The 27,718-nt window shown below is 48.3% G+C and overlaps 50 non-coding genes and 3 pseudogenes across 50 annotated transcripts; all 53 read right to left on the reverse strand.

Moving 5' to 3' along the window:
* Positions 1-188: 188 nt before the first annotated feature.
* On the reverse strand, positions 189-307 carry LOC123413815. Its single transcript, XR_006613929.1, has one exon. It is a non-coding gene; the product is annotated as a 5S ribosomal RNA (ribosomal RNA).
* Positions 308-640: 333 nt separating this feature from the next.
* On the reverse strand, positions 641-759 carry LOC123414258 (annotated as a pseudogene).
* Positions 760-1,091: 332 nt separating this feature from the next.
* LOC123414939 lies at positions 1,092-1,210 on the reverse strand. The gene has a single exon (XR_006614850.1). It is a non-coding gene; the product is annotated as a 5S ribosomal RNA (ribosomal RNA).
* A 333-nt stretch (positions 1,211-1,543) lies between these two features.
* Positions 1,544-1,662, reverse strand: LOC123414872. Its single transcript, XR_006614788.1, has one exon. It is a non-coding gene; the product is annotated as a 5S ribosomal RNA (ribosomal RNA).
* Positions 1,663-1,994: 332 nt separating this feature from the next.
* On the reverse strand, positions 1,995-2,113 carry LOC123413729. The gene has a single exon (XR_006613847.1). It is a non-coding gene; the product is annotated as a 5S ribosomal RNA (ribosomal RNA).
* A 333-nt stretch (positions 2,114-2,446) lies between these two features.
* On the reverse strand, positions 2,447-2,565 carry LOC123414879. Its single transcript, XR_006614793.1, has one exon. It is a non-coding gene; the product is annotated as a 5S ribosomal RNA (ribosomal RNA).
* Positions 2,566-2,900: 335 nt separating this feature from the next.
* LOC123414034 lies at positions 2,901-3,019 on the reverse strand. Its single transcript, XR_006614125.1, has one exon. It is a non-coding gene; the product is annotated as a 5S ribosomal RNA (ribosomal RNA).
* A 333-nt stretch (positions 3,020-3,352) lies between these two features.
* LOC123414008 lies at positions 3,353-3,471 on the reverse strand. Its single transcript, XR_006614103.1, has one exon. It is a non-coding gene; the product is annotated as a 5S ribosomal RNA (ribosomal RNA).
* Positions 3,472-3,883: 412 nt separating this feature from the next.
* Positions 3,884-4,002, reverse strand: LOC123414895. Its single transcript, XR_006614808.1, has one exon. It is a non-coding gene; the product is annotated as a 5S ribosomal RNA (ribosomal RNA).
* Positions 4,003-4,334: 332 nt separating this feature from the next.
* On the reverse strand, positions 4,335-4,453 carry LOC123413823. The gene has a single exon (XR_006613936.1). It is a non-coding gene; the product is annotated as a 5S ribosomal RNA (ribosomal RNA).
* A 332-nt stretch (positions 4,454-4,785) lies between these two features.
* LOC123414695 lies at positions 4,786-4,904 on the reverse strand. Its single transcript, XR_006614622.1, has one exon. It is a non-coding gene; the product is annotated as a 5S ribosomal RNA (ribosomal RNA).
* A 596-nt stretch (positions 4,905-5,500) lies between these two features.
* LOC123413718 lies at positions 5,501-5,619 on the reverse strand. The gene has a single exon (XR_006613836.1). It is a non-coding gene; the product is annotated as a 5S ribosomal RNA (ribosomal RNA).
* A 333-nt stretch (positions 5,620-5,952) lies between these two features.
* LOC123413734 lies at positions 5,953-6,071 on the reverse strand. Its single transcript, XR_006613851.1, has one exon. It is a non-coding gene; the product is annotated as a 5S ribosomal RNA (ribosomal RNA).
* A 333-nt stretch (positions 6,072-6,404) lies between these two features.
* Positions 6,405-6,523, reverse strand: LOC123414885. Its single transcript, XR_006614799.1, has one exon. It is a non-coding gene; the product is annotated as a 5S ribosomal RNA (ribosomal RNA).
* Positions 6,524-6,855: 332 nt separating this feature from the next.
* On the reverse strand, positions 6,856-6,974 carry LOC123414620. The gene has a single exon (XR_006614550.1). It is a non-coding gene; the product is annotated as a 5S ribosomal RNA (ribosomal RNA).
* A 333-nt stretch (positions 6,975-7,307) lies between these two features.
* On the reverse strand, positions 7,308-7,426 carry LOC123414924. The gene has a single exon (XR_006614836.1). It is a non-coding gene; the product is annotated as a 5S ribosomal RNA (ribosomal RNA).
* Positions 7,427-7,758: 332 nt separating this feature from the next.
* Positions 7,759-7,877, reverse strand: LOC123414622. Its single transcript, XR_006614551.1, has one exon. It is a non-coding gene; the product is annotated as a 5S ribosomal RNA (ribosomal RNA).
* A 596-nt stretch (positions 7,878-8,473) lies between these two features.
* Positions 8,474-8,592, reverse strand: LOC123414931. The gene has a single exon (XR_006614842.1). It is a non-coding gene; the product is annotated as a 5S ribosomal RNA (ribosomal RNA).
* A 332-nt stretch (positions 8,593-8,924) lies between these two features.
* On the reverse strand, positions 8,925-9,043 carry LOC123414735. Its single transcript, XR_006614658.1, has one exon. It is a non-coding gene; the product is annotated as a 5S ribosomal RNA (ribosomal RNA).
* A 333-nt stretch (positions 9,044-9,376) lies between these two features.
* Positions 9,377-9,495, reverse strand: LOC123413990. Its single transcript, XR_006614086.1, has one exon. It is a non-coding gene; the product is annotated as a 5S ribosomal RNA (ribosomal RNA).
* A 333-nt stretch (positions 9,496-9,828) lies between these two features.
* Positions 9,829-9,947, reverse strand: LOC123414687. Its single transcript, XR_006614614.1, has one exon. It is a non-coding gene; the product is annotated as a 5S ribosomal RNA (ribosomal RNA).
* Positions 9,948-10,280: 333 nt separating this feature from the next.
* Positions 10,281-10,399, reverse strand: LOC123414741. The gene has a single exon (XR_006614664.1). It is a non-coding gene; the product is annotated as a 5S ribosomal RNA (ribosomal RNA).
* Positions 10,400-10,731: 332 nt separating this feature from the next.
* LOC123414777 lies at positions 10,732-10,850 on the reverse strand. Its single transcript, XR_006614699.1, has one exon. It is a non-coding gene; the product is annotated as a 5S ribosomal RNA (ribosomal RNA).
* Positions 10,851-11,472: 622 nt separating this feature from the next.
* On the reverse strand, positions 11,473-11,591 carry LOC123414841. Its single transcript, XR_006614759.1, has one exon. It is a non-coding gene; the product is annotated as a 5S ribosomal RNA (ribosomal RNA).
* A 333-nt stretch (positions 11,592-11,924) lies between these two features.
* On the reverse strand, positions 11,925-12,041 carry LOC123414247 (annotated as a pseudogene).
* Positions 12,042-12,374: 333 nt separating this feature from the next.
* LOC123414847 lies at positions 12,375-12,493 on the reverse strand. The gene has a single exon (XR_006614764.1). It is a non-coding gene; the product is annotated as a 5S ribosomal RNA (ribosomal RNA).
* A 332-nt stretch (positions 12,494-12,825) lies between these two features.
* Positions 12,826-12,943, reverse strand: LOC123414105. The gene has a single exon (XR_006614186.1). It is a non-coding gene; the product is annotated as a 5S ribosomal RNA (ribosomal RNA).
* Positions 12,944-13,276: 333 nt separating this feature from the next.
* LOC123414253 lies at positions 13,277-13,388 on the reverse strand (annotated as a pseudogene).
* A 333-nt stretch (positions 13,389-13,721) lies between these two features.
* On the reverse strand, positions 13,722-13,839 carry LOC123413906. Its single transcript, XR_006614013.1, has one exon. It is a non-coding gene; the product is annotated as a 5S ribosomal RNA (ribosomal RNA).
* Positions 13,840-14,172: 333 nt separating this feature from the next.
* LOC123414101 lies at positions 14,173-14,291 on the reverse strand. Its single transcript, XR_006614182.1, has one exon. It is a non-coding gene; the product is annotated as a 5S ribosomal RNA (ribosomal RNA).
* Positions 14,292-14,868: 577 nt separating this feature from the next.
* On the reverse strand, positions 14,869-14,987 carry LOC123414106. Its single transcript, XR_006614187.1, has one exon. It is a non-coding gene; the product is annotated as a 5S ribosomal RNA (ribosomal RNA).
* A 306-nt stretch (positions 14,988-15,293) lies between these two features.
* Positions 15,294-15,411, reverse strand: LOC123413751. The gene has a single exon (XR_006613866.1). It is a non-coding gene; the product is annotated as a 5S ribosomal RNA (ribosomal RNA).
* A 308-nt stretch (positions 15,412-15,719) lies between these two features.
* LOC123414983 lies at positions 15,720-15,837 on the reverse strand. Its single transcript, XR_006614891.1, has one exon. It is a non-coding gene; the product is annotated as a 5S ribosomal RNA (ribosomal RNA).
* A 333-nt stretch (positions 15,838-16,170) lies between these two features.
* LOC123413867 lies at positions 16,171-16,289 on the reverse strand. Its single transcript, XR_006613976.1, has one exon. It is a non-coding gene; the product is annotated as a 5S ribosomal RNA (ribosomal RNA).
* A 334-nt stretch (positions 16,290-16,623) lies between these two features.
* LOC123414145 lies at positions 16,624-16,742 on the reverse strand. The gene has a single exon (XR_006614222.1). It is a non-coding gene; the product is annotated as a 5S ribosomal RNA (ribosomal RNA).
* Positions 16,743-17,075: 333 nt separating this feature from the next.
* On the reverse strand, positions 17,076-17,193 carry LOC123413842. The gene has a single exon (XR_006613954.1). It is a non-coding gene; the product is annotated as a 5S ribosomal RNA (ribosomal RNA).
* A 308-nt stretch (positions 17,194-17,501) lies between these two features.
* Positions 17,502-17,619, reverse strand: LOC123414189. The gene has a single exon (XR_006614258.1). It is a non-coding gene; the product is annotated as a 5S ribosomal RNA (ribosomal RNA).
* Positions 17,620-17,954: 335 nt separating this feature from the next.
* LOC123414839 lies at positions 17,955-18,072 on the reverse strand. The gene has a single exon (XR_006614757.1). It is a non-coding gene; the product is annotated as a 5S ribosomal RNA (ribosomal RNA).
* Positions 18,073-18,405: 333 nt separating this feature from the next.
* Positions 18,406-18,524, reverse strand: LOC123414156. The gene has a single exon (XR_006614230.1). It is a non-coding gene; the product is annotated as a 5S ribosomal RNA (ribosomal RNA).
* Positions 18,525-18,857: 333 nt separating this feature from the next.
* Positions 18,858-18,976, reverse strand: LOC123414146. The gene has a single exon (XR_006614223.1). It is a non-coding gene; the product is annotated as a 5S ribosomal RNA (ribosomal RNA).
* A 333-nt stretch (positions 18,977-19,309) lies between these two features.
* Positions 19,310-19,428, reverse strand: LOC123414833. The gene has a single exon (XR_006614751.1). It is a non-coding gene; the product is annotated as a 5S ribosomal RNA (ribosomal RNA).
* Positions 19,429-19,761: 333 nt separating this feature from the next.
* Positions 19,762-19,880, reverse strand: LOC123414170. The gene has a single exon (XR_006614242.1). It is a non-coding gene; the product is annotated as a 5S ribosomal RNA (ribosomal RNA).
* Positions 19,881-20,213: 333 nt separating this feature from the next.
* On the reverse strand, positions 20,214-20,332 carry LOC123414162. Its single transcript, XR_006614236.1, has one exon. It is a non-coding gene; the product is annotated as a 5S ribosomal RNA (ribosomal RNA).
* A 331-nt stretch (positions 20,333-20,663) lies between these two features.
* LOC123413995 lies at positions 20,664-20,782 on the reverse strand. Its single transcript, XR_006614090.1, has one exon. It is a non-coding gene; the product is annotated as a 5S ribosomal RNA (ribosomal RNA).
* A 333-nt stretch (positions 20,783-21,115) lies between these two features.
* On the reverse strand, positions 21,116-21,234 carry LOC123414943. Its single transcript, XR_006614853.1, has one exon. It is a non-coding gene; the product is annotated as a 5S ribosomal RNA (ribosomal RNA).
* Positions 21,235-21,568: 334 nt separating this feature from the next.
* Positions 21,569-21,687, reverse strand: LOC123414944. Its single transcript, XR_006614854.1, has one exon. It is a non-coding gene; the product is annotated as a 5S ribosomal RNA (ribosomal RNA).
* Positions 21,688-22,021: 334 nt separating this feature from the next.
* On the reverse strand, positions 22,022-22,140 carry LOC123414645. Its single transcript, XR_006614574.1, has one exon. It is a non-coding gene; the product is annotated as a 5S ribosomal RNA (ribosomal RNA).
* Positions 22,141-22,473: 333 nt separating this feature from the next.
* LOC123413912 lies at positions 22,474-22,592 on the reverse strand. The gene has a single exon (XR_006614018.1). It is a non-coding gene; the product is annotated as a 5S ribosomal RNA (ribosomal RNA).
* Positions 22,593-22,925: 333 nt separating this feature from the next.
* On the reverse strand, positions 22,926-23,044 carry LOC123413824. Its single transcript, XR_006613937.1, has one exon. It is a non-coding gene; the product is annotated as a 5S ribosomal RNA (ribosomal RNA).
* A 333-nt stretch (positions 23,045-23,377) lies between these two features.
* LOC123413981 lies at positions 23,378-23,497 on the reverse strand. The gene has a single exon (XR_006614077.1). It is a non-coding gene; the product is annotated as a 5S ribosomal RNA (ribosomal RNA).
* Positions 23,498-23,805: 308 nt separating this feature from the next.
* On the reverse strand, positions 23,806-23,923 carry LOC123414104. The gene has a single exon (XR_006614185.1). It is a non-coding gene; the product is annotated as a 5S ribosomal RNA (ribosomal RNA).
* A 333-nt stretch (positions 23,924-24,256) lies between these two features.
* LOC123413919 lies at positions 24,257-24,374 on the reverse strand. The gene has a single exon (XR_006614024.1). It is a non-coding gene; the product is annotated as a 5S ribosomal RNA (ribosomal RNA).
* Positions 24,375-24,708: 334 nt separating this feature from the next.
* On the reverse strand, positions 24,709-24,827 carry LOC123413758. Its single transcript, XR_006613872.1, has one exon. It is a non-coding gene; the product is annotated as a 5S ribosomal RNA (ribosomal RNA).
* Between the last annotated feature and the right edge of the window lie 2,891 nt (positions 24,828-27,718).

Below are 27,718 nucleotides of genomic sequence, written 5' to 3' on the forward strand. Positions count from 1 at the left end.
ACTTTTCCCACCGCGCTTGACACCCAACGATGCCGCCCCTAGACACGTCAACAATGAGACGCAAGCTAAAACATATCACAAACGTAAAAAATAAGAAAACTAGTAAACGTCACAAATAAGAAAACGAGGTCATATAGATCACGCTCCCACGTCATCCCTGTCACGTGGCGCAAAAATATTTAAAAAGGGGAATGCAACACGAGGACTTCCCAGGAGGTCATCCATCCTAGTACTACTCTCACCGAAGCATGCTTAACTTCGGAGTTCTGATGGGATCCGGTGGTTTAGTGCTGGTATGATCGCATCCGACATGCAACTATCTATTTGTTCCTTATGCGTGCCCTTCCCGTGTCCATTTCCACATTTGCCTCGACAACAGAGACGAGTTTAACACAAGAATTTCACCGCTCCCTCTCTACCCCGACAACACGAGCACCGCCACGACCTCTGTGACTTTTCCCACCGCGCTTGACACCCAACGGCGCCGCCCCTAGACACGTCAACAATGAGACGGAAGCTAAAACATATCACAAACGTTAAAAATAAGAAAACCAGTAAACGTCAAAAATAAGAATACGAGGTCATATAGATCACGCTCCCGCGTCATCCTTGTCACGTGGCGCAAAAATATTTAAAAAGGGGAATGCAACAAGAGGACTTCCCAGGAGGTCACCCATCCTAGTACTACTCTCGCTCAAACATGCTTAACTTCAGAGTTTTGATGCGATCCGATGATTTAGTTCTAGTATGATCACATCCGACATGCAACTATCTATTTGTTCCTTATGCTTGCCCCTCCCGTGTCCATTGCCACATTTGCCTCGACAACGGAGACGAGTTTAACACAAGAATTTCACCGCTCCCTCTCTACCCCGACAACACGAGCACCGCCACGACCTCTCTGAGTTTTCCCACCGCGCTTGACACCCGACGACGCCGCCCTAGACACGTCAACAATGAGACGCAAGCTAAAACATATCACAAACGTCAAAACTAAGAAAACTAGTAAACGTCAAAAATAAGAAAACGAGGTCATATAGATCACGCTCCCGCGTCATCCTTGTCACGTGGCGCAAAAATATTTAAAAAAGGGAATGCAACAAGAGGACTTCCGAAGAGGTCACCCATCCTAGTACTACTCTCGCCCAAGCATGCTTAACTTCGGAGTTCTAATGGGATCCGGTGCTTTAGTGCTGGTATGATTGCATCCGATATGCAACTATCTATTTGTTGCGTATGCTTGCCCCTCCCGTGTCCATTGCCACATTTGCCTCGATAAGAGAGACGAGCTTAACACAAGAATTTCACTGGTCCCTCTCTACCCCGACAACACGAGCACCGCCACGATCTCTGTGACTTTTCCCACCGCGCTTGACACCCGACGACGCCGCCCCTAGACACGTCAACACTGAGACGCAAGCTAAAACATATCACAAACGTCAAAAATAGGAAAACTAGTAAACGTCAAAAATAAGAAAACGAGGTCATATAGATCACGCTCCCGCGTCATCATTGTCACGTGGCGCAAAAATATTTAAAAAGGGGAATGCAACGCGAGGACTCCCCATGAGGTCACCCATCCTAGTACTACTATCGCCCAAGCACGCTTAACTTCGGAGTTCGGATGGGATCCGGTGCTTTAGTGCTGGTATGATCACATCCGACATGCAACTATCTATTTGTTCCTTATGCTTGCCCCTCCCGTGTCCATTGCCACATTTGCCTCGACAACGGAGACGAGTTTAACACAAGAATTTCACCGCTCCCGCTCTACCCCCACAACACGAGCACCGCCACGACCTCTCTGACTTTTCCCACCGCGCTTGACACCCGACGACGCCGCCCTAGACACGTCAACAATGAGACGCAAGCTAAAACATATCACAAACGTCAAAATTAAGAAAACTAGTAAACGTCAAAAATAAGAAAACGTGGTCATATAGATCACGCTCCCGCGTCATCCTTGTCACGTGGCGCAAAAATATTTAAAAAAGGGAATGCAACAAGAGGACTTCCGAAGAGGTCACCCATCCTAGTACTACTCTCGCCCAACCACGCTTAACTTCGGAGTTCTAATGGGATCCGGTGCTTTAGTGCTGGTATGATCGCATCCGACATGCAACTATCTATTTGTTCCTTATGCTTGCCCCTCCCGTGTCCATTGCCACATTTGCCTCGACAAGAGAGACGAGTTTAACACAAGAATTGCACCGCTCCCTCTGTACCCCGACAACACGAGCACCGCCATGATCTCTGTGACTTTTCCCACCGCGCTTGACACCCGACGACGCCGCCCCTAGACACGTCAACAGTGAGACGCAAGCTAAAACATATCCCAAACGTCAAAAATAGGAAAACTAGTAAACGTCAAAAATAAGAAAACGAGGTCATATAGATCACGCTCCCGCGTCATCCTTGTCACGTGGCGCACAAATATCTAAAAAGGGGAATGCAACACGAGGACTTCACAGGAGGTCACCCATCCTAGTACTACTCTCGCCCAAGCATGCTTAACTTCGGAGTTCTGATGGGATCCGGTGCTTTAGTGCTGGTATGATCGCATCCGAGATGCAACTATCTATTTGTTCCTTATGCTTGCCCCTCCCGTGTCCATTGCTACATTTGCCTCGACAAGAGAGACGAGTTTAACACAAGAATTTGACCGCTCGCTCTCTACCCCGACAACACGAGCACTGCCACGACCTCTGTGACTTTTCCCACCGCGCTTGACACCCGACGACGCCGCCCCTAGACACGTCAACAATAAGACGCAAGCTAAAACATATCACAAACGTCAAAAATAGGAAAAATAAGTAAACGTCAAAAATAAGAAAACGAGGTCATATAGATCACGCTCCCCGCGTCATCCTTGTCACGTGGCGCAAAAATATTTAAAAAGGGGAATGCAACACGAGGACTTCCCAGGAGGTCACCTATCCTAGTACTACTCTCGCCCAAGCACGCTTAACTTCGGAGTTCTGATGGGATCCGGTGCTTTAGTGCTGGTATGATCGCGTCCGACATGCAACTATCTATTTGTTCCTTATGCTTGCCCCTCCCGTGTCCATTGCCACATTTGCCTCGACAACGGAGACGAGTTTAACCCAAGAATTTCACCGCTCCCTCTCTACCCCGACAATACGAGCACCGCCATGACCTCTGTGACTTTTCCCACCGCGCTTGACACCCGACGACGCCGCCCCTGGACACGTCAACAATGAGACGCAAGCTAAAACATATCACAAACGCCAAAAATAAGAAAACTAGTAAACGTCAAAAATAAGAAAACGAGGTCATATAGATCACGCTCCCGCGTCATCCTTGTCACGTGGCGCAAAAATATTTAAAAAGGGGAATGCAACACGAGGACTTCCGAGGAGGTCACCCATCCTAGTACTACTCTAACCGAAGCATGCTTAACTTCGGAGTTCTGATGGGATCCGGTGGTTTAGTGCTGGTATGATCGCATCCGACATGCAACTATCTATTTGTTCCTTATGCGTGCCCTTCCCGTGTCCATTTCCACATTTGCCTCGACAACACAGACGAGTTTAACACAAGAATTCCACCGCTCCCTCTCTACCCCGACAACACGAGCACCGCCACGACCTCTGTGACTTTTCCCACCGCGCTTGACACCCAACGACGCCGCCCCTAGACACGTCAACAATGAGACGGAAGCTAAAACATATCACAAACGTCAAAAATAAGAAAACCAGTAAACGTCAAAAATAAGAATACGAGGTCATATAGATCACGCTCCCGCGTCATCCTTGTCACGTGGCGCAAAAATATTTAAAAAGGCGAATGCAACAAGAGGACTTCCCAGGAGGTCACCCATCCTAGTACTACTCTCGCCCAAGCACAAAAATATTTAAAAAGGGGAATGCAACACGAGGACTTCCAAGGAGGTCACCCATCCTAGTACTACTCTCGCCCAAGCACGCTTAACTTCGGAGTTGTGATGGGATCCGATGCTTTAGTGCTGGTATGATCGCATCCTACATGCATCTATCTATTTGTTCCTTATGCTTGCCCCTCCTGTGTCCATTGCCACATTTGCCTCGACAACGGAGACGAGTTTAACACAAGAATTTCACCGCTCCCTATCTACCCCGACAACACGAGCACCGCCACGACCTCTCTGACTTTTCCCACCGCGCTTGACACCCGACGACGCCGCCCTAGACACGTCAACAATGAGACGCAAGCTAAAACATATCACAAACGTCAAAAATAAGAAAACTAGTAAACGTCAAAAATAAGAAAACGAGGTCATATAGATCACGCTCCCGCGTCATCCTTGTCACGTGGCGCAAAAATATTTCAAAAAGGGAATGCAACAAGTGGACTTCCGAAGAGGTCACCCATCCTAGTACTACTCTCGCCCAAGCACGCTTAACTTTGGAGTTCTAATGGGAACCGGTGCTTTAGTGCTGGTATGATCGCATCCGACATGCAACTATCTATTTGTTCCTTATGCTTGCCCCTCCCGTGTCCATTGCCACATTTGCCTCGACAACGGAGACGAGTTTAACACAAGAATTTCACCGCTCCCTCTCTACCCCGACATCACGAGCACCGCCACGACCTCTGTGACTTTTCCCACCGCGCTTGACACCCGACGACGCCACCCTAGACACGTCAACAATGAGACGCAAGCTAAAACATATCACAAACGTCAAAAATAAGAAAACTAGTAAATGTCAAAAATAAGAAAACGAGGTCATATAGATGACACTCCCGCGTCATCCTTGTCACGTGGCGCAAAAATATTTATAAAGGGGAATGCAACACGAGGACTTCCGTGGAGGTCACCCATCCTAGTACTACTCTCGTCCAAGCACGCTTAACTTCGAAGTTCTGATGGGATCCGGTGCTTTAGTGCTGGTATGATCGCATCCGACATGCAACTATCTAATTGTTCCTTATGCTTGCCCCTCCCGTGTCCATTGCCACATTTGCCTCGACAACGGAGACGAGTTTAACACAAGAATTTCACCGCTCCCTCTCTACCCCGACATCACGAAGACCGCCACGACCTCTACGACTTTTCCCACCGCGCTTGACACCCGACGACGCCGCCCCTAGACACGTCAACAATGAGACGCAAGCTAAAACATATCACAAACGTCAAAAATAAGAAAACTAGTAAACGTCAAAAATAAGAAAACGAGGTCATATAGATCACGCTCCCGCGTCATCCTTGTCACGTGGCGCTAAAATAATTAAAAAGGGGGATGCAACACGAGGACTTCCCAGGAGGTCACCTTCTCTACCCCGACATCACGAGCACCGCCACGACCTCTGTGACTTTTCCCACCGCGCTTGACACCCGACGACGCCGCCCCTAGACATGTCAACAATGAGACGCAAGCTAAAACATATCAGAAACGTCGAAAATAAGAAAACTAGTAAACGTCAAAAATAAGAAAACGAGGTCATATAGATCACGCTCCCGCGTCATCCTTGTCACGTGGCGCAAAAATATTTAAAAAGGGGGATGCAACACGAGGACTTCCCAGGAGGTCACCCATCCTCGTACTACTCTCGCCCAAGCACGCCTAATTTCGGAGTTCTCATGGGATCCGGTGCTTTAGTGCTGGTATGATCACATCCAACATGCAACTATCTATTTGTTCCATATGCTTGCCCCTCCCGTGTCTATTGCCACATTTGCCTCGACAACGGAGACGAGTTTAACACAAGAATTTCACCGCTCCCTCTCTACCCCGACATCACGAGCACCGCCACGACCTCTGTGACTTTTCCCACCGCGCTTGACACCCGACGACGCCGCCCCTAGACACGTCAACAATGAGACGCAAGCTAAAACATATCACAAACGTCAAAAATAAGAAAACTAGTAAACGTCAAAAATAAGAAAACGAGGTCATATAGATCACGCTCCCGCATCATCCTTGTCATGTGGAGCAAAAATATTTAAAAAGGGGAATGCAACACGAGGACTTCCCAGGAGGTCACCCATACTAGTACTACTCTCGCCCAAGCACGCTTAACTTCGGAGTTCTGATGGGATCCGGTGCTTTAGTGCCGGTATGATCGCATCCGACATGCAACTATCTATTTGTTCCTTATGCATGCCCCTCCCGTGTCCATTGCCACATTTGCATCGACAACGGAGACGAGTTTAAGACAAGAATTTCACCGCTCCCTCTCTACCCCGACAACACGAGCACTGCCACGACCTCTGTGACTTTTCCCACCGCGCTTGACACCCGACGACGCCGCCCCTAGACACGTCAACAATGAGACGCAAGCTAAAACATATCACAAACGTCAAAAATAAGAAAACTAGTAAACGTCCAAAATAAGAAAACGAGGTCATATAGATCACGCTCACGCGTCATCCTTGTCACGTGGCGCAAAAATATTTAAAAAGGGGGATGCAACACGAGGACCTCCCAGGAGGTCACCCATCCTAGAACTACTCTCGCCCAAGCATGCTTAACTTCGGAGTTCTGATGGGATTCGGTGCTTTAGTGCTGGTATGATCGCATCCGACATGCATCTATCTATTTGTTCCTTATGCTTGCCCCTCCCGTGTCCATTGCCACATTTTCCTCGACAACGGAGACGAGTTTAACACAAGAATTTCACCGCTCCCTCTCTACCCCGACATCACGAGCACCGCCACGACCTCTGTGACTTCTCCCACCGCGCTTGACACCCGACGACGCCACCCTAGACACGTCAACAATGAGACGCAAGCTAAAACATATCACAAACGTCAAAAATAAGAAAACTAGTAAACGTCAAAAATAAGAAAACGAGGTCATATAGATGACACTCCCGCGTCATCCTTGTCACGTGGCGCAAAAATATTTATAAAGGGGAATGCAACACGAGGACTTCCGTGGAGGTCACCCATCCTAGTACTAATCTCGCCCAAGCACGCTTAACTTCGAAGTTCTGATGGGATCCGGTGCTTTAGTGCTGGTATGATCGCATCCGACATGCAACTATCTATTTGTTCCTTATGCTTGCCCCTCCCGTGTCCATTGCCACATTTGCCTCGACAACGGAGACGAGTTTAACACAAGAATTTCACCGCTCCCTCTCTACCCCGACATCACGAGCACCGCCACGACCTCTATGACTTTTCCCACCGCGCTTGACACCCGACGACGCCGCCCCTAGACACGTCAACAATGAGACGCAAGCTAAAACATATCACAAACGTCAAAAATAAGAAAACTAGTAAACGTCCAAAATAAGAAAACGAGGTCATATAGATCACGCTCACGCGTCATCCTTGTCACGTGGCGCAAAAATATTTAAAAAGGAGGATGCAACACGAGGACCTCCCAGGAGGTCACCCATCCTAGAACTACTCTCGCCCAAGCATGCTTAACTTCGGAGTTCTGATGGGATTCGGTGCTTTAGTGCTGGTATGATCGCATCCGACATGCATCTATCTATTTGTTCCTTATGCTTTCCCCTCCCGTGTCCATTGCCACATTTTCCTCGACAACGGAGACGAGTTTAACACAAGAATTTCACCGCTCCCTCTCTACCCCGACATCACGAGCACCGCCACGACCTCTGTGACATTTCCCACCGCGCTTGACACCCGACGACGCCACCCTAGACACGTCAACAATGAGACGCAAGCTAAAACATATCACAAACGTCAAAAATAAGAAAACTAGTAAACGTCAAAAATAAGAAAACGAGGTCATATAGATGACACTCCCGCGTCATCCTTGTCACGTGGCGCAAAAATATTTATAAAGGGGAATGCAACACGAGGACTTCCGTGGAGGTCACCCATCCTAGTACTAATCTCGCCCAAGCACGCTTAACTTCGAAGTTCTGATGGGATCCGGTGCTTTAGTGCTGGTATGATCGCATCCGACATGCAACTATCTATTTGTTCCTTATGCTTGCCCCTCCCGTGTCCATTGCCACATTTGCCTCGACAACGGAGACGAGTTTAACACAAGAATTTCACCGCTCCCTCTCTACCCCGACATCACGAGCACCGCCACGACCTCTATGACTTTTCCCACCGCGCTTGACACCCGACGACGCCGCCCCTAGACACGTCAACAATGAGACGCAAGCTAAAACATATCACAAACGTCAAAAATAAGAAATCTAGTAAACGTCAAAAATAAGAAAACGAGGTAATATAGATCACTCTCCCGCGTCATCCTTGTCACGTGGCGCTAAAATATTTAAAAAGGGGGATGCAACACGAGGACTTCCCAGGAGGTCACCTTCTCTACCCCGACATCACGAGCACCGCCACGACCTCTGTGACTTTTCCCACCGCGCTTGACACCCGACGACGCCGCCCCTAGACATGTCAACAATGAGACGCAAGCTAAAACATATCACAAACGTCAAAAATAAGAAAACTAGTAAACGTCAAAAATAAGAAAACGAGGTCATATAGATCACGCTCCCGCGTCATCCTTGTCACGTGGCGCAAAAATATTTAAAAAGGGGGATGCAACACGAGGACTTCCCAGGAGGTCACCCATCCTCGTACTACTCTCGCCCAAGCACGCTTAATTTTGGAGTTCTCATGGGATCCGGTGCTTTAGTGCTGGTATGATCACATCCAACATGCAACTATCTATTTGTTCCTTATGCTTGCCCCTCCCGTGTCCATTGCCACTTTTGCCTCGACAAAGGAGACGAGTTTAACACAAGAATTTCACCGCTCCCTCTCTACCCCGACATCACGAGCACTGCCACGACCTCTGTGACTTTTCCCACCGCGCTTGACACCCGACGACGCCGCCCCTAGACACGTCAACAATGAGACACAAGCTAAAACATATCACAAACGTCAAAAATAAGAAAACTAGTAAACGTCAAAATAAGAAAACGAGGTCATATAGATCACGCTCCTGCATCATCCTTGTCACGTGGCGCAAAAATATTTAAAAAGCGAAAAGTAACACGAGGACTTCCCAGGAGGTCACCCATACTAGTACTACTCTCGCCCAAGCACGCTTAACTTCGGAGTTCTGATGGGATCCGGTGCTTTAGTGCTGGTATGATCGCATCCGACATGCAACTATCTATTTGTTCCTTATGCTTGCCCCTCCCGTGTCCATTGCCACATTTGCCTCGACAACGGAGACAAGTTTAACACAAGAATTTCACCGCTCCCTCTCTACCCCGACAACACGAGCACCGCGACGACCTCTGTGACTTTTCCCATCGCGCTTGACACCCGACGCCGCCGCCCCTAGACATGTCAACAATGAGACGCGAGCTAAAACATATCACAAACGTCAAAAATAAGAAAACTAGTAAACGTCAAAAATAAGAAAACGAGGTCATATAGATCACACTCCCGCGTCATCCTTGTCACGTGGCGCAAAAATATTTATAAAGGGGAATGCAAGACGAGGACTTCCGTGGAGGTCACCCATTCTAGTACTACTCTCGCCCAAGCATGCTTAACTTCGGACTTCTCATGGGATCCGGTGCTTTAGTGCTGGTATGATCGCATCCGACATGCAACTATCTATTTGTTCCTTATGCTTGCCCCTCCCGTGTCCATTGTCACATTTGCCTCGACAACGGAGACGAGTTTAACACAAGAATTTCACCGCTCCCTCTCTACCCCGACATCACGAGCACCGCCACGACCTCTGTGACTTTTCCCACCGCGCTTGACACCCGACGACGCCGCCCCTAGACACGTCAACAATGAGACGCAAGCTAAAACATATCTCAAACGTCAAAAATAACAAAACTAGTAAACGTCAAAAATAAGAACACGAGGTCATATAGATCACGCTCCCGCGTCATCCTTGTCAAGTGGCGCAAAAATATTTAAAAAGGGGAATGCAACACGAGGACTTCCGAGGAGGTCATCCATCCTAGTACTACTCTCGCCCAAGCACGCTTAACTTCGGAGTTCTGATGGGATCCGGTGCTTTAGTGTTGGTATGATCGCATCCAACATGCAACTATCTATTTGTTCCTTATGCTTGCCCCTCCCGTGTCCATTGCCACATTTGCCTCGACAACGGAGACGAGTTTAACACAAGAATTTCACCGCTCCCTCTCTACCCCGACAACACGAGCACAGCCACGACCTCTGTGACTTTTCCCACCGCGCTTCACACCCAACGACGCCGCCCCTAGACACGTCAACAATGAGACGCAAGCTAAAACATATCATAAATGTCAAAAATAAGAAAACTAGTAAACGTCAAAAATAAGAAAACGAGGTCATATAGATCACGCTCCCGCGTCATCCTTGTCACGTGGCGCAAAAATATTTAAAAAGGGAAATGCAACACGAGGACTTTCGAGGAGGTCACCCATCCTAGTACTACTCTCGCCCAAGCACGCTTAACTTCGGAGTTCTGATGGGATCCGGTGCTTTAGTGCTGGTATGATCGCTTCCGACATGCAACTATCTATTTGTTCCTTATGCTTGCCCCTCCCGTGTCCATTGCCACATTTGCCTCGACAACAGAGACGAGTTTAATACAAGAATTTCACCGCTCCCTCTCTACCCGACAACACGAGCATTGCCACGACCTCTGTGAGTTTTCCCACCGCGCTTGACACCCAACGACGCCGCCCCTAGACACGTCAACAATGAGACGCAAGCTAAAACATATCACAAACGTCAACAATAAGAAAACTAGTAAACGTCAAAAGTAAGAAAACGATGTCATATAGGTCACGCTCCCGCGTCATCCTTGTCACGTGGCGCAAAAATATTTAAAAAGGGGAATGCAACACGAGGACTTCCCAAGAGGTCACCCATCCTAGTACTACTCTGGCCCAAGCACGCTTAACTTCGGAGTTTTGATGGGATCCGGTGCTTCAGTGCTGGTATGATCACATCCAACATGCAACTGTCTATTTATTCCTTATGCTTTGCCCTCCCGTGTCCATTGCCACAGTTGCCTCGACAACGGAGACGAGTTTAACACAAGAATTTCACCGCTCCCTCTCTACCCCGACAACACGAGCACCGCCACGACCTCTGTGACTTTTCCCACCGCGCTTGACACCCGACGACGCCGCCCCTAGACACGTCAACAATGGGACGCAAGCTAAAACATATCACAAACGTCAAAAATAAGAAAAAGTTCTGATGGGATCCGGTGATTTAGTGCTGGTATGATCGCATCCAACATGCAACTATCTATTTGTTCCTTATGCTTGCCCCTCCCGTGTCCAGTGCCACATTTGCCTCGACAACGGAGACGAGTTTAACACAAGAATTTCACCGCTCCCACTCTACCCCGACAACACGAGCACCGCCACGACCTCTGTGACTTTTCCCACCGCGCTTGACACCCGACGACGCCGCCCCTAGACACGTCAACAATGAGACGCAAGCTAAAACATATCAAAAACGTCAAAAATAAGAAAACTAGTAAACGTCCAAACTAAGAAACCGAGGTCATATAGATCACGCTCCCGAATCATCCTTGTCACGTGGCGCAAAAATATTTAAAAAGGGGAATGCAACACGAGGACTTCCCAGGAGCTCACCCATCCTAGTACTACTCTCGCCCAAGCACGCTTAACTTCGGAGTTCTGATGGGATCCGGTGCTTTAGTGCTGGTATGATCGCATCCGACATGCAACTATCTATTTGTTCCTTATGCTTGCCCCTCCCGTGTCCATTGCCACATTTGCCTCGACAACGGAGATGAGTTTAACACAAGAATTTCACCGCTCCCTCTCTACCCCGACATTACGAGCACCGCCACGACGTCTGTGACTTTTCCCACCGCGCTTGACACCCAACGACGCCGCCCCTAGACACGTCAACAATGAGAAGCAAGCTAAAACATATCACAAACGTCAAAAATAAGAAAACTAGTAAAGGTCAAAAATAAGAAAACGAGGTCATATAGATCACGCTCCCGCGTCATCCATGTCACGTGGCGCAAAAGTATTTAAAAAGGGGAATGCAACACAAGGACATCCCACGAGGTCACCCATCCTAGTACTACTCTCACCCAACCACGCTTAACTTCGGAGTTGTGATGGATCCGGTGCTTTAGTGCTGGTATCATGCATTCGACATGCAACAATCTATTTGTTCCTTATGCTTGCCCCTCCCGTGTCCATTGCCACATTTGCCTCGACAACGGAGACGAGTTTAACACAAGAATTTCACCCGTCCCTCTCTACCCCGACAACACGAGCACCGCCACGACCTCTGTGACTTTTCCCACCGCGCTTGACACCCAACGAAGCCGCCCCTAGACACGTCAACAATGAGAAGCAAGCTAAAACATATCACAAACGTCAAAAATATGAAAACTAGTAAACGTCAAAAATAAGAAAACGAGGTCATATAGATCACGCTCCCGCGTCATCCTTGTCACATGGCGCAAAAATATTTAAAAAGGGGAATGCAACAGGAGGACTTCCTAGGAGGTCACCCATCCTAGTACTAGTCTCGCCCAAGCACGCTTAACTTCGGAGTTCTGATGGGATCCGGTGCTTTAGTGCTGGTATGATCGCAACCGACATGCAACTATCTATTTGTTCCTTATGCTTGCCCCTCCCGTGTCCATTGCCACATTTCCCTCGACAACGAGACGAGTTTAACACAAGAATTTCACCGCTCCCTCTCTACCCCGACAACACGAGCACCGCCACGACCTCTGTGACTTTTCCCACCGCGCTTGACACCCAACGACGCCGCCCCTAGACACGTCAACAATGAGACGCAAGCTAAAACATATCAAAAACGTCAAAAATAAGAAAACTAGTAAACGTCAAAAATAAGAAAACGAGGTCATATAGATCACGCTCCCGCGTCATCCTTGTCACGTGGCGCAAAAATATTTAAAAAGGGGAATGCAACACGAGGACTTCCCACGAGGTCACCCATCCTAGTACTACTCTCGCCCAACCACGCTTAACTTCGGAGTTGTGATAGATCCGGTGCTTTAGTGCTGGTATCATCGCATCCCACATGCAACTATCTATTTGTTCCTTATGCTTGCCCCTCCCGTGTCCATTGCCACATTTGCCTCGACAACGGACACGAGTTTAACACAAGAATTTCACCGCTCCCTCTCTACCCCGACAACACGAGCACCGCCACGACCTCTGTGACTTTTCCCACCGCGCTTGACACCCAACGACGCCGACCCTAGACACGTCAACAATGAGACGCAACCTAAAACATATCACAAACGTCAAAAATAAGAAAACTAGTAAACGTCAAAAATAAGAAAACAAGGTCATATAGATCACGCTCCCGCGTCATCCTTGTCTCGTTGCGCAAAAATATTTAAAAAGGGGAATGCAACACGAGGAGGAGGTCACCCATCCTAGTACTACTCTCGCCCAAGCACGCTTAACTTCGGAGTTCTGATGGGATCCGGTGCTTTAGTGCAGATATGTTCGCATCCGACATGCAACTATCTATTTGTTCCTTATGCTTGCCCCTCCCGTGTCCATTGCCACATTTGCCTTGACAAGGGAGACGAGTTTAACACAAGAATTTCACCGCTCCCTCTCTACCCCGACAACACGAGCACCGCCACGACCTCTGTGACTTTTCCCACCGCGCTTGAAACCCAACGACGCCGCCCCTAGACACGTCAACAATGAGACGCAAGCTAAAACATATCACAAACGTCAAAAATAAGAAAACAAGTAAACGTCAAAAATAAGAAAACAAGGTCATATAGATCACGCTCCCGCGTCATCCTTGTCACGTGGCTAAAAAATATTTAAAAAGGGGAATGCAACACGAGGACTTCCCAGGAGGTATCCATCCTAGTACTACTCTCGCCCAAGCACGCTTAACTTCGGAGTTCTCATGGGAGCCGGTGATTTAGTGCTGGTATGATCGCATCCGACATGCAACTATCTATTTGTTCCTTATGCTTGTCCCTCCCGTGTCCATTGCCACATTTGCCTCGACAACACAGACGAGTTTAACACAATAATTTCACCGCTCCCTCTCTACCCCGACAACACGAGCACCACCACGACCTCTGTGACTTTTCCCACCGCGCTTGACACCCAATGACGCCGCCCCTAGACACGTCAACAATGAGACGCAAGCTAAAACATATCACAAACGTCAAAAATAAGAAAACTAGTAAACGTCAGAAATAAGAAAACGAGGTCATATAGATCACGCTCCCGCGTCATCCTTGTCACGTGGCGCAAAAATATTTAAAAAGGTGAATGCAAAATCAGGACTTCCCAGGAGGTCAGCCATCCTAGTACTACTCTCACCCAAGCACGCTTAACTTCGGGGTTCTGATGGGATCCGGCGCTTTAGTGCTGGTATGATCACATCTGACATGCAACTATCTATTTGTTCCATATGCTTGCCCCTCCCGTGTCCATTGCCACATTTGTCTTGACAACGGAGATGAGTTTAACACAAGAATTTCATCGCTTCCTCTCTACCCCGACAACACGAGCACCGCCACGACCTCTGTGACTTTTCTCACCGCGCTTGACACCCCACGACGCCGCCCCTAGACACGTCAACAATGAGACGCAAGCTAAAACATATCACAAAAGTCAAAAGAAAGAAAACTAGTAAACGTCAAAAATAAGAAAACGAGGTCATATAGATCACGCTCCCGCGTCATCCTTGTCACGTGGCGCAAAATTATTTAACACAAGAATTTCATCGCTCTCACTCTGCCCCGACAACACGAGCACCGCCACGACCTCTGTGACTTTTCCCACCACACTTGACACCCAACGACGCCGCCCCTAGACACGTGAACAATGAGACGCAAGTTAAAACATATCACAAACGTCAAAAATAAGAAAACTAGTAAACGTCAAAAATAAGAAAACGAGGTCATATAGATCACGCTCCCGCGTCATCCTTGTCACGTGGCGCAAAAATATTTAAAAAGGGGAATGCAACACGAGGACTTCCCAGGAGCTCACCCATCCTAGTACTACTCTCGCCCAAGCACGCTTAACTTCGGAGTTCTGATGGGATCCGGTGCTGTAGTGCTGGTATGATCGCATCCGACATGCAACTATCTATTTGTTCCTTATGCTTGCCCCTCCCGTGTCCATTGCCACATTTGCCTCGACAACGGAGACGAGTTTAACACAAGAATTTCACCGCTCCCTCTCTACCCCCAACACGAGCACCGCCACGACCTCTGTGACTTTTCCCGCCGCGCTTGACACCCAACGGCGCCGCCCCTAGACACGTCAACAATGAGACGCAAGCTAAAACATAGCACAAACGTCAAAAATAAGAAAACGAGGTCATATAGATCACGCTCCCGCGTCATCCTTGTCACATGGCGCAAAAATATTTAAAAAGGGGAATGCAACATGAGGACTTCCCAGGAGGTCACCATCCTAGTACTAGTCTCGCCCAAGCACGCTTAACTTCGGAGTTCTGATGGGATCCGGTGCTTTAGTCCTGGTATGATCGCATCCAACATGCAACTATCTATTTGTTCCTTATGCTTGCCCCTCCCGAGTCCATTGCCGCATTTTACTCGACAACAGAGACGAGTTTAACACAAGAATTTCACCGCTCCCTCTCTACCACGACAACACGAGCACCGCCACGACCTCTGTGACTTTTCCCACCGCGCTTGACACCCAACGGCGCCGCCCCTAGACACGTCAACAATGAGACGCAAGCTAAAACATAGCACAAACATCAAAAATAAGAAAACGAGGTCATATAGATCACGCTCCCGCGTCATCCTTGTCACATGGCGCAAAAATATTTAAAAAGGGGAATGCAACATGAGGACTTCCCAGGAGGTCACCATCCTAGTACTGGTCTCGCCCAAGCACGCTTAACTTCGGAGTTCTGATGGGATCCGGTGCTTTAGTGCTGGTATGATCGCATCCAACATGCAACTATCTATTTGTTCCATATGCTTGCCCCTCCCGAGTCCATTGCCCCATTTGCCTCGACAACGGAGACGAGTTTAACACAAGAATTTCACCGCTCCCTCTCTACCTCGAATACACGAGCACCACCACGACCTCTGTGACTTTTCCCACCGCGCTTGATACCCCACGGCGCCGCCCCTAGACACGTCAACAATGAGACGCAAGCTAAAACATAGCACAAATGTCAAAAATAAGAAAACTAGTAAACGTCAAAAATAAGAAAACGAGGTCATATAGATCACGCTCCCGCGTCATCCTTGTCACGTGGCGCAAAAATATTTAAAAAGACGAAAGCCACACGAGGACTTCCCAGGAGGTCACCCATCCTAGTACTACTCTCGTCCAAGCAAGCTTAACTTCGGAGTTCTCATGGGATCCGGTGCTTTAGTGCTGGTATGATCGCGTCCGACATGCAACTATCTATTTGTTCCTTATCCTTGCCCCTCCCGTGTCCATTGCCACATTTGCCTCGACAACGGAGACGAGTTTAACACAAGAATTTCACCGCTCCCTCTCTACCCCGACAACACGAGCACCGCCACGACCTCTGTGACTTTTCCCGCCGCGCTTGACACCCAACGACGCCGCCCCTAGACACGTCAACAATGAGACGCAAGCTAAAACATATCACAAAACGTCAAAAATAAGAAAACTAGTAAACGTCAAAAATAAGAAAACGAGGTCATATAGATCACGCTCCCGCGTCATCCTTGTCACGTGGCGCAAAAATATTTAAAAAGGGGAATGCAACACGAGGACTTCCCAGGAGGTCACCGATCCTAGTACTACTCTCTCCGAAGCACGCTTATCTTCGAAGTTCTGATGGGATCCGGTGCTTTAGTGCTGGTATGATCACATCCGACATGCAACTATCCATTTGTTCCTAATGCTTGCCCCTCCCGTGTCCATTGCCGCATTTGCCTCGACAACGGAGACGAGTTTAACACAAGAATTTCACCGCTCCCTCTCTACCCCGACAACACGAGCACCGCCACGACCTCTGTGACTTTTCCAACCGCGCTTGACACCCAACGACGCAGCCCCTAGACACGTCAACAATGAGACGCAAGCTAAAACATATCACAAACGTCAAAAATAAGAAAACTAGTAAACGTCACAAATAAGAAAATGAGGTCATATAGATCACGCTCCCGCGTCATCCTTGTCACGTGGTGCAAAAATATTTAAAAAGGGGAATGCAACACCGGGACTTCCCAGGAGGTCACCATCCTAGTACTACTCTCGCCCAAGAACGCTTAACTTCGGAGTTCTCATGGGATCCGGTGCTTTAGTGCTGGTATGATCGCATCCAACATGCAACTATCTATTTGTTCCTTATGCTTGCCCCTCCCGAGTCCATTGCCGCATTTTCCTCGACAACAGAGACGAGTTTAACACAAGAATTTCACCGCTCCCTCTCTACCCCGACAACACGAGCACCGCCACGACCTCTGTGACTTTTCCCACCGCGCTTGACACCCAACGGCGCCGCCCCTAGACACGTCAACAATGAGACGCAAGCTAAAACATAGCACAAACGTCAAAAATAAGAAAACGAGGTCATATAGATCACGCTCCCGCGTCATCCTTGTCACGTGGCGCAAAAATATTTAAAAAGGGGAATGCAACAGAGGACTTCCCAGGAGGTCACCCATCCTAGTACTACTCTCGCCCACGCACGATTAACTTCGGAGTTCTGATGGGACGCGGTGCTTTAGTGCTGGTATGATCGCGTCCGACATGTAACTATCTATTTGTTCCTTATGCTTGCCCCTCCCGTGTCCATTGCCACATTTTCCTCGACAACGGAGACGAGTTTAACACAAGAATTTCATCGCTCTCTCTCTCTACCCCGACAACACGAGCACCGCCACGACCTCTGTGAATTTTCCCACCGCGCTTGACACCCAACGACGCCGCCCCTAGACACGTCAACAATGAGACGCAAGCTAAAACATATCACAAACGTCAAAACTAAGAAAACTAGTAAACGTCACAAATAAGAAAATGAGGTCATATAGATCACGCTCCCGCTTCATCCTTGTCACGTGGCGCAAAAATATTTAAAAAGGGGAATGCAACACGGGGACTTCCCAGGAGATCACCATCCTAGTACTACTCTCGCCCAAGCACGCTTAACTTCGGAGTTCTCATGGGATCCGGTGCTTTAGTGCTGGTATGATCGCATCCAACATGCAACTATCTATTTGTTCCTTATGCTTGCCCCTCCCGAGTCCATTGCCGCATTTGCCTCGACAACGGAGACGAGTTTAACACAAGAATTTCACCGCTCCCTCTCTACCCCGACAACACGAGCACCGCCACGACCTCTGTGACTTTTCCCACAGCGCTTGACACCCAACGGCGCCGCCCCTAGACACGTCAACAATGAGACGCAAGCTAAAACATAGCACAAACGTCAAAAATAAGAAAACTAGTAAACGTCAAAAATAAGAAAACGAGGTCATATAGATCACGCTCCCGCGTCATCCTTGTCACGTGGCGCAAAAATATTTAAAAAGGGGAATGCAACACGAGGACTTCCCAGGACGTCACCCATCCTAGTACTACTCTCACCGAAGCACGCTTAACTTCGGAGTTCTCATAGGATCCGGTGCTTTAGTGGTGGTATGATCGCATCCGACATGCAACTATCTATTTGTTCCTTATGCTTGCCCCTCCCGTGTCCATTGCCACATTTGCCTCGACAACGGAGACGAGTTTAACACAAGAATTTCACCGCTCCCTCTCTACCCCGACAACACGAGCACCGCCACGACCTCTGTGACTTTTCCCACCGCGCTTGACACCCAACGACGCCGCCCCTAGACACGTCAACAATGAGACGCAAGCTAAAACATATCACAAACGTCAAAAATAAGAAAACTAGTAAACGTCAAAAATAAGAACACGAGGTCATATAGATCACGCTCCCGCGTCATCCTTGTCACGTGGCGCAAAAATATTTAAAAAGGGGAATGCAACACGAGGACTTCCCAGGAGGTCACCGATCCTAGTACTACTCTCTCCGAAGCACGCTTATCTTCGAAGTTCTGATGGGATCCGGTGCTTTAGTGCTGGTATGATCACATCCGACATGCAACTATCCATTTGTTCCTTATGCTTGCCCCTCCCGTGTCCATTGCCGCATTTGCCTCGACAACGGAGACGAGTTTAACACAAGAATTTCACCGCTCCCTCTCTACCCCGACAACACGAGCACCGCCACGACCTCTATGACTTTTCCAACCGTGCTTGACACCCAACGACGCCGCCCCTAGACACGTCAACAATGAGACGCAAGCTAAGACATATCACAAACGTCAAAAATAAGAAAACTAGTAAACGTCACAAATAAGAAAATGAGGTCATATAGATCACGCTCCCGCGTCATCCTTGTCACGTGGTGCAAAAATATTTAAAAAGGGGAATGCAACACCGGGACTTCCTAGGAGGTCACCCATCCTAGTACTACTCTCGCCCAAGCACGATTAACTTCGGAGTTCTCATGGGATCCGGTGCTTTAGTGCTGGTATGATCGCATCCAACATGCAACTATCTATTTGTTCCTTATGCTTGCCCCTCCCGAGTCCATTGCCGCATTTGCCTCGACAACGGAGACGAGTTAAACACAAGAATTTCACCGCTCCCTCTCTACCCCGACAACACGAGCACCGCCACGACCTCTGTGACTTTTCCCACCGCGCTTGACACCCAACGGCGCCGCCCCTAGACACGTCAACAATGAGACGCAAGCTAAAACATAGCACAAACGTCAAAAATAAGAAAACTAGTAAACGTCAAAAATAAGAAAACGAGGTCATATAGATCACGCTCCCGCGTCATCCTTGTCACGTGGCGCAAAAATATTTAAAAAGGGGAATGCAACACGAGGACTTCCCAGGACGTCACCCATCCTAGTACTACTCTCACCGAAGCACGCTTAACTTCGGAGTTCTCATGGGAACCGGTGCTTTAGTGGTGGTATGATCGCATCCGACATGCAACTATCTATTTGTTCCTTATGCTTGCCCCTCCCGTGTCCATTGCCACATTTGCCTCGACAACGGAGACGAGTTTAACACAAGAATTTCACCGCTCCCTCTCTACCCCGACAACACGAGCACCGCCACGACATCTGTGACTTTTCCCACCGCGCTTGACACCCAACGACGCCGCCCCTAGACACGTCAACAATGAGACGCAAGATAAAACATATCACAAACGTCAAAAATAAGAAAACTAGTAAACGTCAAAAATAAGAACACGAGGTCATATAGATCACGCACCCGCGTCATCCTTGTCACGTGGCACAAAAATATTTAAAAAGGGGAATGCAACACGAGGACTTCCCAGGAGGTCACCGATCCTAGTACTACTCTCTCCGAAGCACGCTTATCTTCGGAGTTCTGATGGGATCCAGTGCTTTAGTGCTGGTATGATCGCGTCCGACATGCAACTATCTATTTGTTCCTTATGAATGCCCCTCTCGTATCCATTGCCAGATTTGCCTCGACAACGGAGACGAGTTGAACACAAGAATTTCACCGCTCCCTCTCTAACCCGACAACACGAGCACCGCCACGACCTCCGTGACTTTTCCCACCGCGCTTGACACCCAACGACGCCCCCTAGACACGTCAACAATGAGACGCAAGCTAAAACATATCAGAAACGTCAAAAATAAGAAAACTAGTAAACGTCAAAAATAAGAAAACGAGGTCATATAGATCACGCTCCCGCGTCATCCTTGTCACGTGGCGCAAAAATATTTAAAAAGGGGAATGCAACACGAGGACTTCCTAAGAGGTCACCCATCCTAGTACTACTCTCCCCCAAGCACGCTTAACTTCAGAGTTCTGATCGGATCCGGTGCTTTAGTGCTCGTATGATCGCATCCGACATGCAACTACCTATTTGTTCCTTATGCTTGCCCCTCGCGTGTCCATTGCCACATTTCGCTCGGCAACGGAGACGAGTTTAACACAAGAATTTCACCGCTCCCTCTCTACCCCAACAACACGAGCACCGCCACGACCTCCGTGACTTTTACCACCGCGCTTGACACCCAACGACGCCTCCCCTAGACACGTCAACAATGTGACGCAAGCTAAAACATATCACAAACGTCAAAAATAAGAAAACTAGTAAACGTCAAAAATAAGAAAACGAGGTCATATAGATCTCACTCCCGCGTCATCCTTGTCACGTGGCGCAAAAATATTTAAAAAGGGGAATGCAACACGAGGACTTCCCAGGAGGTCACCCATCATAGTACTAATCTCGCCCAAGCACGCTTAACTTCAAAGTTATGATGGGATCCGGTGCTTTAGTGCTGGTATGATCGCATCCGACATGCAACTATCTATTTGTTCCTTATGCTTGCCTCTCCCGTGTCCATTGCCACATTTGCCTCGACAACGGAGACGAGTTTAACACAAGAATTTCACCGCTCCCTCTCTACCCCAACAACACGAGCACCGCCACGACCTCTGTGACTTTTCCCACCGCGCTTGACACCCAACGACGCCGCCCATAGACACGTCAACAATGAGACGCAAGCTAAAACATATCACAAAACGTCAAAAATAATAAAATTAGTAAACGTCAAAAATAAGAAAACGAGGTCATATAGATCACGTTCTCGCGTCATCCTTGTCATGTGGCGCAAAAATATTTAAAAAGGGGAATGCAACACGAGGACTTCCCAGGAGGTCACCCATCATAGTACTAATCTCGCCCAAGCACGCTTAACTTCAAAGTTATGATGGGATCCGGTGCTTTAGTGCTGGTATGATCGCATCCGACATGCAACTATCTATTTGTTCCTTATGCTTGCCTCTCCCGTGTCCATTGCCACATTTGCCTCGACAACCAAGACGAGTTTAACACAAGAATTTCACCGCTCCCTCTCTACCCCAATAACACGAGCACCGCCACGACCTCTGTGACTTTTCCCACCGCGCTTGACACCCAACGACGCCGCCCCTAGACACGTCAACAATGAGACGCAAGCTAAAACATATCACAAAACGTCAAAAATAATAAAATTAGTAAACGTCAAAAATAAGAAAACGAGGTTATATAGATCACGTTCCCGCGTCATCCTTGTCACGTGGCGCAAAAATATTTAAAAAGGGGAATGCAACACGAGGACTTCCCAGGAGGTCACCCATCCTAGTACTACTCTCGCCCAAGCAAGCTTAACTTCGGAGTTCTTATGGGATCCGATGCTTTAGTGCTGGTATGATTGCATCCAACATGCAACTATCTGTTTGGTCCTTATGCTTGCCCCTCCCGTGTCCATTGCCGCATTTGCGTCGACAACGGAGACGAGTTTGACAGAAGAATTTCACCGCTCCCTCTCTACCCCGGCAACACGAGCACCGCCACGACCTCTGTGACTTTTCCCACCGCGCTTGACACCCAACGACGCCGCCCCTAGACATGTCAACAATGAGACACAAGCTAAAACATATCACAAACATCAAAAATAGGAAAACTAGTAAACTTCAAAAATAAGAAAACGAGGTCATATAGATCACGCTCCCGCGTCATCCTTGTCACGTGGCGCAAAAATATTTAAAAAGTCGAATGAAACACGCAGACTTCCCAGGAGGTCACCCATCCTAGTACTACTCTCGCCCAAGCACGCTTAACTTCGGAGTTCTAATGGGATCCGATGCTTTAGTGATGGTATGATTGCATTCGACATGCAACTATCTATTTGTTCCTTATGCTTGCCCCTCCCGTGTCCATTGCCGCATTTGCCTCGACAACGGAGACGAGTTTAACACAAGAATTTCACCGCTCCCTCTCTACCCCGACAACACGAGCACCGCCACGACCTCTGTGACTTTTCCCACCGCGCTTGACACGCAACGACGCAGCCCCTAGACATGTCAACAATGAGACACAAGCTAAAACATATCACAAACGTCAAAAGTAAGAAAACTAGTAAACGTCAAAAATAAGAAAACGAGGTCATATAGATCACGCTCCCGCGTCATCCTTGTCACGTGGCGCAAAAATATTTAAAAAGTGGAATGCAACGCGCAGACTTCCAAGGAGGTCACCCATCCTAGTACTACTCTTGCCCAAGCACGCTTAACTTCGGAGTTCTAATGGGATCCGGTGCTTTAGTGCTGGTATGATCACGTCCGACATGCAACTATCTATGTGTTCCTTATGCTTGCCCCTCCCGTGTCCATTGCCGCATTTGCCTCGACAACGGAGACGAGCTTAACACAAGAAATTCATCGCTCCCTCTCTACCCCGACAACACGAGCACCGCCACGACCTCTGTGACTTTTCCCACCGCGCTTGACACCCAACGATGCCGCCCCTAGACACGTCAACAATGAGACGCAAGCTAAAACATATCACAAACGTCAAAAATAAGAAAACTAGTAAACGTCAAAAATAAGAAAACGAGGTCATATAGATCACGCTCCCGCGTCATCCTTGTCACGTGGCGCAAAAATATTTAAAAAGGGGAATGCAACACGCGGACTTCCCAGGAGGTCACCCATCCTAGTACTACTCTCGCCCTTAGCACGCTTAACTTCGGACTTTTGATGGGATCCGGTGCATTAGTGCTGGTATGATCGCGTCCGACATGCAACTATCTATTTGTTCCTTATGCTTGCCCCTCCCGTCTCCATTGCCACATTTGCCTCGACAACAGAGACGAGCTTAACACAAGAATTTCACCGCTGCCTCTCTACCCCGACAACACGAGCACCGCCACAACCTCTGTGACTTTTCCCACAGCGCTTGACACCCAACGACGCGGCCCCTAGACACGTCAACAATGAGACGCAAGCTAAAACATATCACAAACGTCAAAAATAAGAAAACGAGGTCATATAGATCACGCTCCCGCGTCATCCTTGTCACGTGGCGCAAAAAGATTTAAAAAGGGGATTGCAACACGAGGACTTCCCAGGAGGTCACCATCCTAGTACTACTCTTGCCCAAGCATGCTTAACTTCGGAGTTCTAATGGGATCCGGTGCTTTAGCGCTGGTATGATCACGTCCGACATGCAACTATCTATGTGTTCCTTATGCTTGCCCCTCCCGTGTCCATTGCCACATTTGCCTCGACAACGGAGACGAGCTTAACACAAGAAATTCATCGCTCCCTCTCTACCCCGACAACACGAGCACCGCCACGACCTCTGTGACTTTTCCCACCGCGCTTGACACCCAACGATGCCGCCCCTAGACACGTCAACAATGAGACGCAAGCTAAAACATATCACAAACGTCAAAAATAAGAAAACTAGTAAACGTCAAAAATAAGAAAACGAGGTCATATAGATCACGCTCCCGCGTCATCCTTGTCACGTGGCGCAAAAATATTTAAAAAGGGGAATGCAACACGAGGACCTCCCAGGAGGTCCCCATCCTAGTACTACTCTTGCCCAAGCACGCTTAACTTCGGAGTTCTGATGGGATCCGGTGCTTTAGGGCTGGTATGATCGCGTCCGACATGCAACTATCTATTTGTTCCTTATGCTTGCCCCTCCCGTGTCCATTGCCACATTTGCCTCGACAACGGAGACAAGTTTAACACAAGAATTTCAGCGCTCCCTCTCTACCCCAACAACACGAGCACCGCCACGACCTCTGTGACTTTTCCCACCGCGCTTGACACCCAACGACGCCGCCCCTAGACACGTCAACAATGAGACGCAAGCTAAAACATATCACGAAATGTCAAAAATAAGAAAACTAGTAAACGTAAAAAATAAGAAAACGAGGTCAAATAGATCACGCTCCCACGTCATCCTTGTCACGTGGCGCAAAAATATTTAAAAAGGGGAATGCAACACGAGGACTTCCCAGGAGGTCACCCATCATAGTACTAATCTCGTCCAAGCACGCTTAACTTCAAAGTTATGATGGGATCCGGTGCTTTAGTGCTGGTATGATCGCATCCGACATGCAACTATCTATTTGTTCCTTATGCTTGCCTCTCCCGTGTCCATTGCCACATTTGCCTCAACAACGGAGACGAGTTTAACACAAGAATTTCACCGCTCCCTCTTGTTGGAATTATGCCCTAGAGGCAATAATAAATGTATAGTTATTATTATAATTCCTGTATCAAGATAATAGTTTATTATCCATGCTATAATTGTATTGAATGAAGACTCATTTACATGTGTGGATACATAGACAAAACACCGTCCCTAGCATGCCTCTAGTTGGCTAGCCAGTTGATCGATGATAGTCAGTGTCTTCTGATTATGAACAAGGTGTTGTTGCTTGATAACTGGATCACGTCATTGGGAGAATCACGTGATGGACTAGACCCAAACTAATAGACGTAGCATGTTGATCGTGTCATTTTGTTGCTACTGTTTTCTGCGTGTCAAGTATTTATTCCTATGACCATGAGACCATATAACTCACTGACACCGGATGAATGCTTTGTGTGTATCAAACGTCGCAACGTAACTGGGTGACTATAAAGATGCTCTACAGGTATCTCCGAAGGTGTTAGTTGAGTTAGTATGGATCAAGACTGGGATTTGTCACTCCGTGTGACGGAGAGGTATCTCGGGGCCCACTCGGTAATACAACATCACACACAAGCCTTGCAAGCAATGTAACTTAGTGTAAGTTGCGGGATCTTATATTACGGAACGAGTAAAGAGACTTGCCGGTAAACGAGATTGAAATAGGTATACGGATACTGACGATCGAATCTCGGGCAAGTAACATACCGAAGGACAAAGGGAATGATATACGGGATTATACGAATCCTTGGCACTGAGGTTCAAATGATAAGATCTTCGTAGAATATGTAGGATCCAATATGGGCATCCAGGTCCCGCTGTTGGATATTGACCGAGGAGTCTCTCGGGTCATGTCTACATAGTTCTCGAACCCGCAGGGTCTGCACACTTAAGGTTCGACGTTGTTTTATGCGTATTTGAGTTATATGGTTGGTTACCGAATGTTGTTCGGAGTCCCGGATGAGATCACGGACGTCACGAGGGTTTCCGGAATGGTCCGGAAACGAAGATTGATATATAGGATGACCTCATTTGATTACCGGAAGGTTTTCGGAGTTACCGGGAATGTACCGGGAATGACGAATGGGTTCCGGGAGTTCACCGGGGGGGGGGGGGCAACCCACCCCGGGGAAGCCCATAGGATTTTGGGGAGACACACCAGCCCTTAGTGGGCTGGTGGGACTGCCCCAAGGGAGCCTATGCGCCAAGATAAGAAAATCAAAGGAAAAGAAAAAAAGGAGGGAGAAGTGGGAAGGGAGGGGGACTCCTCCCACCAAACCAAGTCCAACTCGGTTTGGGGGGGGGGGAGTCCTCCCCCCCTTGGCTCGGCCGACCCCTTGGGAGTCCCTTGGACCCCAAGGCAAGGTCCCCCTCCCTCCTCCTATATATATGGGGCTTTTAGGGCAGATTTGAGACGACTTTCTCACGGCTGCCCGACCACATACCTCCATAGTTTTTCCTCTAGATCGTGTTTCTGCGGAGCTCGGGCGGAGCCCTGCTGAGACGAGATCATCACCAACCTCGGGAGCGCCGTCACGCTGCCGGAGAACTCTTCTACCTCTCCGTCTCTCTTGCTGGATCAAGAAGGCCGAGATCATCGTCGAGCTGTACGTGTGCTGAACGCGGAGGTGCCGTCCGTTCGGTACTAGATCGTGGGACTGATCGCGGGATTATTCGCGGGGCGGATCGAGGGACGTGAGGACGTTCCACTACATCAACCGCGTTCTCTAACGCTTCTGCTGTACGATCTACAAGGGTACATAGATCACTCATCCCCTCTCGTAGATGGACATCACCGTGATAGGTCTTCGTGCGCGTAGGAAATTTTTTGTTTCCCATGCGACGTTCCCCAACAGTGGTATCAGAGCTAGGTTCATGCGTAGATGTCTTCTCGAGTAGAACACATAAGGTTTTGTGGGCGGTGATGTGCGTTTTGCTGACCTCCTTAGTCTTTTCTTGATTCCGCGGTATTGTTGGATTGAAGCGGCTTGGACCGACATTACTCGTACGCTTACGAGAGACTGGTTTCATCGTTACGAGTAACCCCCTTTGCTCAAAGATGACTGGCAAGTGTCGGTTTCTCCAACTTTAGTTGAATCGGATTTGACCGAGGAGGTCCTTGGATGAGGTTAAATAGCAACTCATATATCTCCGTTGTGGTGTTTGCGTAAGTAAGATGCGATCCTACTAGATACCCTTGGTCACCACGTAAAACATGCAACAACAAAATTAGAGGACGTCTAACTTGTTTTTGCAGGGTATGATTGTGATGTGATATGGCCAACGATGTGATGTGATATATTGGATGTATGAGATGATCATGTTGTAATAGAAATATCGACTTGCACGTCGATGGTACGGCAACCGGCAGGAGCCATAGGGTTGTCTTTATACTAACATATGTGCTTGCAGATGCGTTTACTATTTTGCTAGGATGTAGCTTTAGTAGTAATAGCATAAGTAGCACGACAACCACGATGGCAACACGTTGATGGATGATCATGGTGTGGCGCCGGTGACAAGAAGATCGTGCCGGTGCTTTGGTGATGGAGATCAAGAAGCACGTGATGAAGGCCATATCATGTCACTTATGAATTGCATGTGATGTTAATCCTTTTATGCACCTTATTTTGCTTAGAACGACGGTAGCATTATGAGGTGATCTCTCACTAAAATTTCAAGACAAAATTGTGTTCTCCCCGACTGTGCACCGTTGCTACAGTTCGTCGTTTCGAGACACCACGTGATGATCGGGTGTGATAGACTCAACGTTCACATACAACGGGTACAAAACAGTTGCACACGCGAA

The sequence above is a fragment of the Hordeum vulgare genome, chromosome 7H (genome assembly GCF_904849725.1).
Source record: "Hordeum vulgare subsp. vulgare chromosome 7H, MorexV3_pseudomolecules_assembly, whole genome shotgun sequence".
In the NCBI taxonomy this organism is placed as follows: domain Eukaryota; kingdom Viridiplantae; phylum Streptophyta; class Magnoliopsida; order Poales; family Poaceae; genus Hordeum; species Hordeum vulgare.